Source organism: Canis lupus, chromosome 17 (assembly GCF_003254725.2).
Source record: "Canis lupus dingo isolate Sandy chromosome 17, ASM325472v2, whole genome shotgun sequence".
NCBI classification, from domain to species: Eukaryota; Metazoa; Chordata; class Mammalia; order Carnivora; family Canidae; genus Canis; species Canis lupus.
Window position 1 is genome coordinate 8,599,986 of NC_064259.1, and position 12,718 is coordinate 8,612,703.

General features: G+C 47.9%; 2 long non-coding RNA genes across 4 annotated transcripts in view; one reads left to right on the forward strand and one right to left on the reverse strand.

Moving 5' to 3' along the window:
• Window positions 1-3,919, forward strand: part of LOC125752717 (uncharacterized) — an 83,795-nt gene extending 79,876 nt beyond the window's left edge. For both annotated transcript variants that reach the window (XR_007402853.1, XR_007402852.1), the window contains exon 3: window positions 2,967-3,919. This is a non-coding gene — a long non-coding RNA (uncharacterized LOC125752717). The remainder of the gene's footprint in view (window positions 1-2,966) is intronic.
• LOC112664815 (uncharacterized) lies at window positions 817-9,586 on the reverse strand. Of its 2 annotated transcripts, XR_003140007.3 has the most exons (4): window positions 9,531-9,586; window positions 9,210-9,300; window positions 1,452-1,606; window positions 817-1,161 (listed from the first exon to the last, which is right to left on the reverse strand). It is a non-coding gene; the product is annotated as an uncharacterized LOC112664815 (long non-coding RNA). The 2 variants fall into 2 exon arrangements; XR_007402851.1 differs by lacking the exon at window positions 9,531-9,586 and having other exon boundaries at window positions 818-1,161; window positions 9,210-9,524.
• Window positions 9,587-12,718: the final 3,132 nt, after the last annotated feature.

Consider the following 12,718-nt stretch of genomic DNA (forward strand, 5'->3'; position numbering starts at 1 on the left):
TCTCTCGGTTCACACCCGGTGAGCCCCCAGATCAGATCCATGGCTCTTTCTTGAGATGCCAGGTTTGTACCCTGTGCGCTTCTGTTTTTCCCTCAACTCTACCAGGGGTTAGGCCAGAGGTCTACAAAGAGGAAGGCCCTGAGAAAATTCAAATAAAACATCAAAATAGATAAGTGGGGAGAAAAACACTTGCTTCAGCATGTGTGGTATTGTTTTGGTGAATGGAAATCCCAGGGTGAGAGATCTCAGCTCAAAGGAAGAATTTTTTCACACCATGAGAGACTAAGTGCCAAGGAAGGAGTGAGCTTCGGAGTTTCCATGTTGGCTCAAAGGTAGTCAATCACTTGGATGACTACTAAACAGATGGGACAGTCAAGATGGTCAGGTGATGGGCTGATCTGCTCTGCAGCTTCCACGCTTCTTTGAACGTGGAAGACACTAAACAGTGTCCTTTAGATCACAGCTGTCTTAATCTGCTCAGCCTGTCACAATAAAATGCCACAACTGGGGGGGGACTTACATAACAGAAATTTATGATGTCACAGTTTGGGAGGCTGGGAAGTCCAGGATCAAGGTGCCAGCAGGGTTGGTTTTTGGTGTGAGCTCTCTTCTTGGCTTGTAAACAGCTGCCTTCCCTCTGTGTCCTCATGTGATAGGGAGAGAGCAAGCCAACTCTCTGGTGTCTCTTCTCATAAGACACTAATGCCATTGGGTCAGGGCACCACCCTTTTGACCTCATTTAACCTTAATTATCTCCTAAAGGTCACATCTCTAAATAAAGCCCACACTGAGGGTTAGGGCTTCCACAGGTGAATTCTGGGTGGAGATTTGGTGGGACACCCTCAGTCTATAGCAATGATCCAGGTCTTTCTCTCTATTTACATGACAATTGAAGCAAATGTTTCACAAATATACTTGTTTTGTTCAGTTATGCTTTATTTTATACTCTTTTATTAAAAATTTTCTGACTTTGGCCATGAAATTGAGTTCACATTTACCTTGAAAACCACCTTGTTACAACATTTTGTCTGGAATAGGTGTTGGATCTCAACTTCCAGTTTTTATTTGGGTAAAGAGGGTGGTATCATTTAATATCTCCAAATCAGTACTTTTTTGTTTAAAAAGTGAGCAGTACTCATATCTGTTCTGTGAAAATTCCAACTATAAATGAGAAAATAAAATATAGAAAATTAAAACAAACAAACAAACCACCATGTTAGTAGGTGATGATGATGATGATGATGAAGATGATGATGATGGCAACAGTCATGTAGTGCTAACAGTTAATAGCAGCTAGGGACATTTTTTTGTAGAAGCTAAGAATTTTAGAACAAATGCATCACTTGTGAACAACAGCCTGTTTGGATCTTAGGGACACCACTAATTTTGCAAATGACCTGGTTTCTCTCTTTGTCTTGGTCACTAGAAAGTTCAGAGCAAAAATCACTCACCTCTGGTCCAAGATCATATGGAATAGAGTTTTATGGACTCGTCTTTCCCCTGCCTTTTCTCTTCTTATTCCTGGTTTCTCCCCTTTATTGTTGATTTACTTTTCCTGTTGTACCATGTTGATATATGTTTAACACTCTTTGTGGTGTGGAACCAACTGTGGTTAAAAAAAAGAAACAAATAACCAAACATCACTTAGTGTAATTGTTACAGCAGGCTATGCTGTATTATTACTCTCATTCATGTATAAAACAATGACTTTCAAAGAGGTTAGGTAACTTTCTATAGTTGTACAGCTTGTACATGGGAAATCTTGGTCTCAAAAACAGTGAGTGTTTCTTTGGAACCTTCCAAGGCACCCACTTCCTCCTTGGAAATGTCTTCTAGTTTTAAGAGTGTTGTATTCTTGGTCTACCTTTAGAGGGTTGGTGGCAGCAGACACCCTGGATCTGTGTCCATGTTCATAGTCATCACTAAGCCTCCTCCAATCAGCCCATCCACGTGCCATCTGTTCCCTCCCCTTGTACACAGGGACCCTGGGGCTTGTGCGTTTCCTTCAAGAGCAACCACAGGTCTTTTCAGGCTAAAAAAGTGTGGCAGCAACATGCCCACAGGTTAGGGTAGGGGCTCACATCTGTGCTGTCACATGGTCTTGAGTTACTTGGATCAAAACAGAATCTTCTCTACTTCCATTGTTCCTGGAGTAGACTGTGGGCAGCTCCAGGGCAAGAAGGTTTCTCCACCTCTGGGATCTAGCAAAGATCTGGGGCAAGTCAGATCGCTGACTCTCTTCAGGGAGACCATCAGTAAGCAAACAGAGACACGTCTTGTGATAATAATGGTAATAAAAACAATAATAGTGACAGCTAATTTCATTGTATAGTTGCCAAATGCCAGCTACTTTTTAGAAAAGATTTTATTTATTTGAGAGAAAGAGAGAGAGAAAGAGAGAGAGAAAGAATGAGCAGGAGAGAGGGGCAGAGGAAGAGGAAGAAGCAGGCTCCTCACTGAGCAGGGAGCCTGACACGTGACTCAATCCCAGGACCCCGAGATCATGACCTGAGCCAAAGGCAGATGCTTAACTGACTGAGTCACCCAGGTGCCCCTTGAAAAGTTTCCTGAATTTCTTTCATGAAATCTTCACATTGACATGATGATGCAGGTACTATTTTGCTCCGTTTTAGAAATGGGAGTCCTCACTCACAGAGGGAGGAGGGAGCCTATGTGATCCCAGCCACACAGCTAACAAGGAGCACCCCAGAAGGTAGATGCTGGTGCCCTCGCTCCAGAACCCGAGATCTTCACCACCATGGACCCAGCTGCATCATTCCCCCACAGGCTCCCATCCTAGGTCCTGGGACCGGGCTCAGGGGGTCTCGGCTGAGTGTCTAGTAGAGTTTACATTGACCTCTCTCACACCCCAGCATTCCTCCCTGGGTATTGTATAGATTGGATTCAGTTCTGAGAGACTCTCAATGCTCTGATTACATTGTTGGTTTATGCTGGTTTCATTTCAGGTCATGAGGCAAGAAGGAAACAGTCTCGAACGCCTGCCAAGCTGTTCTGCCCAGCGAGCCTCTTTCCACAAGCGCGGTGCTCTGGGGCGCGCCTGAAGCTCCAGCCAGCCAAGGCTCTTTCCTGCCTTCAAAGGCCCACCTCGAGTCAATGCCAGAACCCGGCAACAGATCCTGGTCCAACTCATGCAAACCGCAGAACTGCAGGGCGGTTGAGGCCACTGAATCCTGAGTTGAGATCAAGTGGTTTAATACCAAAGGAAAACATCTTCAAAGTTTTGTTAGAGAGAAAGTCAAACAGTGATAATATTGAACTCTCCGGCCTGCTAAGTCATTTCTATTTGGTCAGCTCTTGATAGGATGTGAGGTCTGAGGGCCCCCGCCCACCGGTTTATTGTTAACGCAGTGAACGTGTTTATGTGGATCAAGCAGACGCCAGAAGGCGGACTTGGCCCGGCTCAGTATGGACAGAGGAATGTTTCCACGCCAGGTCTGGGGGGTCCTCGACTCTGCATAGTTTCTCTAGTTAACCCCCAACTGCTCTATATATTCCAACATTTTGGGCCATGTTTTATGGGTTTGGGAAATGGAGTTTGCAGCAGAAGGAAGAAAAATAATATTTTACTGAGGGTAGAAAGTAGAAGGGCTGGGGCTCCAAACACATCTTGATTCCAAGACGGGTGCTTTGGAACCATGTCTCAGGGCCAAACACACACCCCCTCCCCTTAATTAACTAATTAATATATTTTATTTTTAATTCTTTTAAAAAAAGATTTTAGTTATTCATGAGAGACACACAGAGAGAGGCAGAGACACAGGCAGAAGGAGAAGCAGGCTCCCTGCAGGGAACCCGATATGGGACTCGATCCCAGGGCCCTGGGACCATGACCTGAGCCAAAGGCAGATCATGCTCAACCATTGAGCCACACAGGTCCCCCAATTAATATATATATATATATATATATATATATATATATATATATATATTTTTTTTTTTTTTTTTTTTTTTTTTAGAATGAGAAAGAGAGAGAGAGAGCACGAGCAGGAGAGGGGCAGAGGGAGAGGAAGAGAGAATCCCAAGCAGGCTCCACGCTCAGTGCGGAGCTGAGCGCGGGGCTTGACCTCACCACCCTGAGAGCATGACCTGAGCCAAAATCAAGACACTTAACTGACTGAGCCATCCAGGTGACTCAAACGCATCCCGCCTTTACTGTCAGAGGCTTGCACTCCCCCACCTTCCGTGCTCCCCACTGGGCTGAAGCCTTGGGTTGGGCCGAGCATGCCCACTGTGGGCGCCACCAGAGCTGACGAGCACCGTGCTGTCTGGCCCCTGGTGCACACGGCAGGACCACACTCTCCAGGCTCTTTTGTCACCAGGCTGTGTTTGTGCCCATGCAGTGTGAGCAGAAGTGATGTATGTGTGTGCAGTTCAGTCTGAAGTAGAGATCAGTGCGGGGGAAGTCTGTTCATGCATCTTCCTGAGATTAAGGGCAATTAAAAAAAATAAAAAATAAAAAGAGCTGTTGAAGGGAACGGCAGAAGCAGGGCTGGTAGATGGGGATTCGGCTGCATTAGGCCACAGAGATTTGGGATTTGTGGCTGACAGCCTAGCTCCCCTTACTACGGGCAGGAAGACGAAGGTATTGAGGGAACGCTGGGGAGGAGTCGGGGTGCAGAGATTGCGGGTGAGTGGGATGCATAACTGTAGCCGTAAGAAGCAGCACAGGTTCCCTGGTCCTCCCTTGTCCACAGATGACCTGTAGTGAGGACCAGCAGAGGGTCCGTTCAGTGGAGAAGATGGAGGGAGGAGGGAGCTCTGAGGTTGGACCGCTTTGCTCAGCCCCATGTCTTGCTGGCTGGGTCATCATGGACCAGTGTCGGAATGCTCTGTGGCTCTGGCTGAGGGGAGAGGGCTCCCCGCGCAGGGCAGGGGTGTCCTGGAGGCTCTACGTTGACCATCACCAGCTTCCCCAGGCAGGACCAAAGCCATAGCATCTTCATCCTTGGGGAGGGGGTCGAGAAACTTCTCTGGTGTGTCATAGAGACCCTCCTAGGCCCTGCTGCGCTAAGTTGCTTGGTGAAGGCTTAGCCAAAGCTTTTCCCTTGTTAATTTTCTGAGTCCCAGATTCCAAAGAGAAGTAGGAGGCAGGAATCCAAACAGGTCACTTTCCAGAAACAGCTTGTCATCCCATGTGCCTGCAGCACTGGCTACTTGGCGTGGGCTGGTGGGAGACGGAGGTGGGCACACACACCTCGGGTTTCTAAATGCCTCGCCAGTGGGTTTGGGCTTTAGTGTCGGGCTAGCCTGCGCTGTCCCGGAGCCAGGAAAGCGGTGGTGGGGAACAGAGCAAATGTATAGAGGGTGCTGGTCCAAGGTGGAGACCATGAGGACATCAAGCAAAGGGCAGGAGAGCTGCAGCTGTGCTGATGGGCCTGGGGGTGCCGCAGGTGAGGGATGGTCGGGAATGAGCAGCTGATTCCAGGGCTGGGAGGGGGTGCAGTGAAGACACGCCAGCAGGGAGCGGGAGTCCAGGGTGGAAATTTCTGTAGCATCCTCTGTGCCTCCCTCAGGACAGGCTGGGCCTCTCCGGGCTCTGCGTGGGCAGCACATGCCCATCAGCAAGCTGCAGGAAGGTCATGCAGCGTCTCTTGCTTTCCACGACCGCTCCTGGAGCAGGTCAGGTCTTCCAGCCTTCCCAAGCTTCGGGACCTGGGTGTGCCCACCTGAGGTTCCTGGAATTCGGGCAAGGACTCCAAACGCCACAGACCCCTTGGCTTCTGTCCAAGGGCAGTGCTCAGTGGCCTGGACGGATGCCCCTTTCACGGGTAGGCTGTGCCGTGGCACACAGAGGGGACCGTCCAGGGCTGCCTGTTGGGGCTCCAGCCCGGGTTGAGGGTGGCCAGATGTAGCAAATAAAAATACAGGCCACCCAGTTACATCTGTATTTCAGATACAAAAGGAATACACTTTTTGTATAAATACATGCGGGAGAGTGCACGGGACATACTTATTTGTCATTTATCTGAGTTTCAGGCCTAACTGGATGTGCTAAGTTTTCCTGGTATGCCTGCCTGGGTTCCCCCTGGCCTGGATGCACACCCTCTGCATGGACAGAGGGGACTTCCCTAGCCAGGCGTCTCCTCCCAGTACCCAGGGAGAGTGCTACCGACTGCGTGACAGGGGCCAGCGGACCTCCACCCTGGCCAACCCCGTCCTCCCTGCTGCCAGCAGCTCCCTCACGTGCACTTGCATTCAGGACACTCAGCACCAGGCGCCGGCAGCTGGGAGGGCAGCGGGGCCGTCATCCATCACGCTGCCACCAAGGCGTGCTAACAGACCACAGCGGTTCCAGCACATTGATGATGGTTAGGATCTTAATGAAGATTTGTGGTGCTGCTGGAAGACGCTTTGGGTCCATTGTTGTCTCCGGCAGATGGGACGAGGCCCTGGGGAGCGGCTTATGGGAAGGGAGGTTCTGGAGGTGGGAGGGGTGGGAAGGGTGCGTGACCAGCAGGAGGAGGTGGAAGCTGCAGGGAGGTGGCTGAGGAGAGCTGGGAGGCGGTGGTTCTGAGGCCTCCAAGCAAAGCATAGGGAACAGGGCAAGAGGTGGTGAAGATGGAAAAGTTAGCAGTTAAGAGATTATTGGTTTCCTCTGGCTGCTGTGACAAATTGCCACCAACTCGGTGGCTTCGAAGGACAGACATGTGTTCTCTCGTGGTTCTGGAGCCCAGGAGCCTGGAATCGGTCTCACTGGGCCAATACTGAAATCAAGATGCATACAGGACCAGGCTCCACCTGGGGATTCTGTGGGGGAGAATCCATTCCTCGCGACTTCCAGCTTCTGGTGGTTCCACATTCCTTGGCTTACGGCCCCAGCCCTCTGATCTCTGCCTCCGGTGTCAGATGGCCTCCTCTCTTCTGTCTCAAAACTCCCTCTGCTTCTGCCTCACAAGGGTATGCATGTGCATTTAGGACCCACCATGATAACACTGGATGAGCTCCTCGGCTCAAGATCTTAAACTTCATCATATCTTCTGCTGTATCAAGCCGCGCTCGCACTTTTGCCGTATAACGTGTCATGCACTCGTCCGGGAGTTGGGAGTCACTGTTCAGCTCACTGCCTGGTGCGAGGAGGAGCCAGCATCATGCCTGGTGGGGAAGGTTCCTTCAAGGAGTCACCTGGAAGCCCTGCCCAAGCTTTCATTGTCTTCCCTGTTACATTAACACCTTGAAGCCAATGCAGGGCAGTTCACACCCTCCATGGAGCCATAGAGGGAGGCATGCACTCTGGGGAGAAGGTGCCAGGCTGGGAGTTCCAGCTCTGCCTTTGACCTAGTAGGTGACCCTGTTCAGGTCATGGCTCCTCCTTGGGACTAGTCTCACTCATCTGGATGCAGATGTTGGATTGCATAGCTTCTAAGGGCCCCTCGAACCCAGAGACCCGTTGGTGAAGTCCAATCTCATTTTCCGCCAGGGAAACTGAGCTCCCTGGAAATGGAGCTGCAGGTCTTTTCAGCTTAATTGAAGCATAGAGCCCAACCTTGGCTGTAGTCCAAGGTGAAATTTCAGTCCGGGCTCCCGGCTTGCTTTGAGCAGCTCTTTACAACTCAGAACTGAGGTCATAATTCAACCCACGATTGACATTATGGCTAAGAATGTTTTACTGAAGCCACGTCCTGACTTTGTGGCACAGCACAAACCCGGATCCACAGAGAAGCAGCTGGAGAGTGCAATGAAATTAGACAAGGGCAGCTCTGTGTGACCTTGGGCCTGTCGTTGAACTTCTCCAAATCTCAATTTTGCATTTTAAAAAAATGGTATTGTGAGGGTTGTCCATTTGTGAGAATGAATAATCAATAAATGCAAAATGCTCAGGAGAATGTTTGGTTTGTGTGAGGGGCTGAGCAAGGGGTAACTCTGGCCCAAGGCCTTCCTCTAAAGGCTTCTCCTGTTTCCCCCACCCCACCCCAAACTCCCAGTTCTCGCCCTCTGGCCACATTGCTGCTCCTGGACCACGCTCGCCCGGTGTGGTGTGCTGTCCTATCTCAGGGCCTTGCCCTGGTGTTCTCTCAGCCAGGTGTTCAAATACTCCCAGATGTGTGCACAGCTCATGCCTCACTCCCTGAAGGTGTTCACAGCCACGTCATCTTCTCCGGTCTCACTGTCCCCCCTCTCTAACATGTCACCCTCTTCCCCACTTTCTTTTCTTCCTGGGACGTGTCTTGATGCAACTTCCTGTATGTTTTGTGTATTTTTCTAGTTGCCCGGTTACTTCTCCTTAGTTAAAATGTAAGCTTTATGAGGTGAGGCTTCTGGCTTATTTTTATCACTAAGGAATTCCCACTTAAAACAGGCACTGCTTTAAGAAATATTTGTTGAGTGAATGAGTGAATGAATGAGTGAGGCCAGGGAAATGCTCTTGAAGCTGCCATGCAGAAGACAGAGCATTGGGAGTGATGAGTACCTGGTAAGAGGCCATCACAGTCATGCCAGAGCTGCTGGTGGCGGCTCAGAGCAGGGAGGTAGCAGTGGGGGCGCTGGGGGTGTGAGTGGCTTCCTGGAGGTAGAGATGAGAGAACGTGCTGATGTATCCATTGTAGGGGTGACAGAGAGGGAGGTGCCACGGAGGACTCCAGTCGCCTGTAGTGTGTGGGTAAATGCAAGTCCTGTTTCCTGAGCTGGAGATCACTGGCAAAGAGCAGGTTTGCAATGCCCACATCCAGGGGCCCTTGCAACAAGGGATACATGGAGGAAAATGAACTGTACCACCATCAGGGGAGCTGGGTTCCGGCTTCCGCCTTCAAGATGAGTTCACTATTTGACCTGAAGTGATGTATTTCACCTCCCTGGGCTGGAGGTAGTTCCACCATAAAGGGAGGGAGAAGCTGGGGTAGAGCCCATCTGAGGTCCTCGGGTGTGCAATATGGGACACTGGGTCCTTGGGTGTGCAATATGGGACACTGGGTAAGGCGAGGCTTTGGAGTTAGACACGTTTGGGGTCAAAGCTAACCCTTGTCATTTACTAGTTAAATTTCACTCAACTCCATTGCCTCATCTCTAAAATGGGACAGTAGTTCTGCCCTCACAAAGATGTTGTGAAGTTCAAGTGATATAATACCTGTAAGTGCCGAACGCTGTGCCTGGCACACAATGTAGAACAAACAATTTGCTCAGGTCTTTCCTCCAACTCCTTGCTTCCCACAGTACACCCAGATCCTGACTCACGGTCCCCACTAGCCACTCACCTCTCTGCAGATGGAGCTGCATGGTATGAAGTTTATAAGGCTCTTGATCTCTTCATATCTAAGGAATTTACTATTTCAATGCAAACATACCCTGTGGATTATTGCAAAAGGCCATTAAATATGTATCAAATAAAAATGTTAAGAGGAAGAGCTATGGCTTCGCTCAGTGTTGCTTGACTATATTATATAGAAAGAATACGAATTATAATCTTCTTTCTCTGCCATCACCTTTCTGTTAGATTTTCTCACACCAGGTGTTCAATTCCCAGTGAGAAAACTTCTTCTTCCCAGTCTGACATTTTCAAATGTGTTGATACGTACCCAATGGAGTGATTCTACAGAAGATGGTGCCACTCAAAGCTCCAACCTGAATGAAGTAGCTCCCCGAATTCTATTTATGTCATAATGAATATATTCAACTTAATAGCGTCAAAGACTTTGCAGGCACACCTGCAGCAAAGAACGCAGTATGGGTCTGGAGTGATTCGAATTTTCCTTCCACAAAAATAATTCTGGCAGCTTGGGATCAATATCTTCCTCCCATATGTTTCATATTCTCTTCAAAGTATAATTGAAGACACTCTTCTCAACAGTACTTTTCGGTGTGAACGCATTCAGAAATTCTAAAAAGGTAATTTGAAAAGGAAGGAAACTAACATTTGGCTCCCATGTATCGAGGCTGTGTTATGCACCTTGCATATGTTATCTCATTTAATCTGCACAACTGTGTGGCAAAGATAATATCAGGCTTACTTTTGGAGAACGGGAGTCTGAGGCTCGGAGAGGTGGAGTTACCTGCCTAAGATCACACAGTCTTTCGTGGTGCGATCAGGATCTGAAGCCAGTGTTGACTGACTCCAAAACTTGCTCTCTTGAGTGTGGTCCTGTACTCTTGACACTGCATTCCTAATTCTTCACCCTTCCCACCTTCGGGCCCCTTTTCATTGAGAACAGAAACTAAATCCACAGAGAAACCCAAAACTCTGAGACGAGATTTTGAGAGAACTTTCTTGGCCCGAACTTAACATGTAGACTACATCTATTTCAACTCTAGTTGGACAGCATGGGTGTCCTTATTTCCTTGTGTGGAAACGGAAGCAAAGTTGGACAGAGGTGTCTATGACCTTGGACTGAAAGAGATTTGAATCTATTCTAGGAAATGCATCTCTTTCTCCAGGAGGTGAGAGGGAAGTGGTCCCTGCCAGGGGAGACGGATTCTTTCCACTGTTGCTCTGACAGCCATCTTGGCAGCCCTCCCAGCCAAACTCGCTGGGCTGCTTCGTGCTCCACTGCATGATTCCTGGTGGGGTAGGATTTGGCTCTGTGTCTCCCTCCTCCCATTAATCTTCATTTGAGTGTGTTGCTATGAAGATACATCTTGAAACATTCAAGAAGTGAAGGAGGAGTTCATCCGTGTCACAGACAGCATGCTTCAAGGATTGCTATTTTGTCAACCTGGCCAACTTGGATGTCAAAGAATATGCTCTGGGAGGAAATGGCCTTGGAAATTTTCCTTGCTTTTCACTCTGTCCCTGTCTCCACCTCTAAATTTATCCAGAGCAGCAATAACCCCTTTTGTTATTGTGTCCGTGACCAAGAGGACAGGAATGCCTTCTGTGGCCCTGGGAGCTGGGTGATCCTTTGACCCTATGGTATTCCCAGTTAGCAGGGTCCCCAGAGAACGTGCCTGCAGTGAGGCCACTGTGTGATGTCCTTTTCCTGGAGCCCGTGGATTTCTGTCAGTGACCGGGGGATTTCTGCTTGACCCAACGAGCTCATTGGCAATGGCCTCGGTGTCCACGTGGTTACGTTAACCTCTTTAGTGCCAGGACCCGTGCTACTTCTGACTCTTGCACATTTGTTAAACCAATAAGCATCACTGGTTGTGAATCTGTTCCCCTCATATTTCCTATGTTTTTGTTTTGAGGAATTCCACATAAAGGAAAGGTTCTGACAACTGGAAACTTAGTTGAATGAATAAGCACTTCTTTTTTTTTTTTTTTTTTAATTTTTATTTATTTATGATAGTCACAGAGAGAGAGAGGAGGCAGAGACACAGGCAGAGGGAGAAGCAGGCTCCATGCACCGGGAACCCAACATGGGATTCGATCCCGGGTATCCGGGATCGCGCCCTGGGCCAAAGGCAGGCGCCAAACCGCTGCGCCACCCAGGGATCCCGAATAAGCACTTCTTAGGAAGTGCATTTATGCCTCAGAAGAATGAGAGCCCTGGTGCAGTGTGTTCCCTATTTTTGGCTTCCAGGAAAATGTCTTCGTGAGGGCCAGAAGAACAGGGGATTAACATTAATTCAGTTCTTACAGTCGAATTCCTACGTTTGTGGCCTTTGCTACTGACTTTATTTACACAATCTTCCTTAAGTTCTGACAAGCATATTCCTATTTTATAGGAAAGGAAATCTATGCTCAAGGAAGGCAAGTAGGTGATAGCGTTGAACGTCCAAGTGGTAGTATATATGGAAAGACCGTGCAAAGCTCATTGTCAGTCTGCTAAGATGTTTCATGATGTGAATATGGAGGTTAATTTTCCATTGTTTAAGAGATGGCCTTTAATTTCCTTTCAGTTCACCAAGATTGGGACAGACTCACATGAACCAAACTCATAAGGCTGATGTAAAAACCAGATGTACTGCCAAAGCATTAAATTAAAACGGGAAGCATAGCTACCACACTGGCCAAAATAGTTGCAATGGTCCAAATGACCCCTTCTCTTTTTGTGGGCAAGTTACATGGGAAAATAGATTATAATTGGAAATTTCCTTGGTGCAAATGTACTCAGCTTATTATCAGAGAGTGATGCAATTTAAGTGTCCCATGGCCTTAGGCTCTGGAAGCTTCTTCTATCCATTTCATAATAGAGCTAGATTTGCTACAGAGACTGGACCAGCTGAATCCTTAGACCTGGATCCCTTCTTCCCTGGTTATTGCTGGTATGGGCACTGCTCTGTGACTCTCCCTTCCTCTACTTCCTGGAATGACCAAGTAACCCCTGCTTAATTTTATCAGTATCTCCAGTTATAATAGCTTGGCTTAAAAGCCATTCTGGGTTTTTTTTTTTTTTTTCAGTTAAATTTTAATATCCCAGATCAGATCTGGTGTCTGTGGTGCTATTATTAACTCTCTGTTATTAACTTGATTTTTCTAATTTCCAAGTTGTTGGCAACCCCCATAGCTGTTCCCTTGCAGAGATAATATCGGTGCTGCAGGATTTGGGGAAGGCTAAATTAGACAACGTATGGGAAAAGAGTCCAGCATGAGGCAGCTGGTTCATTAATTCCATTCCTTTTTTTGTAAGAGGGTTAAACTGAGCAAAAACAGCTACCCAGATCTCCATCTCTCTCACTGACCTCAGAAGACAATGTTAAATCATTATTTCTACTTGTCACTCATCCCAAACTGTGGAGCAGAGGCAAGTTTTTTTTTTTTTTTAAGACTTTTTCCTAATAACGATGGTCTATCTTTCCACATATGTGACTTTGATTACATTTTAGA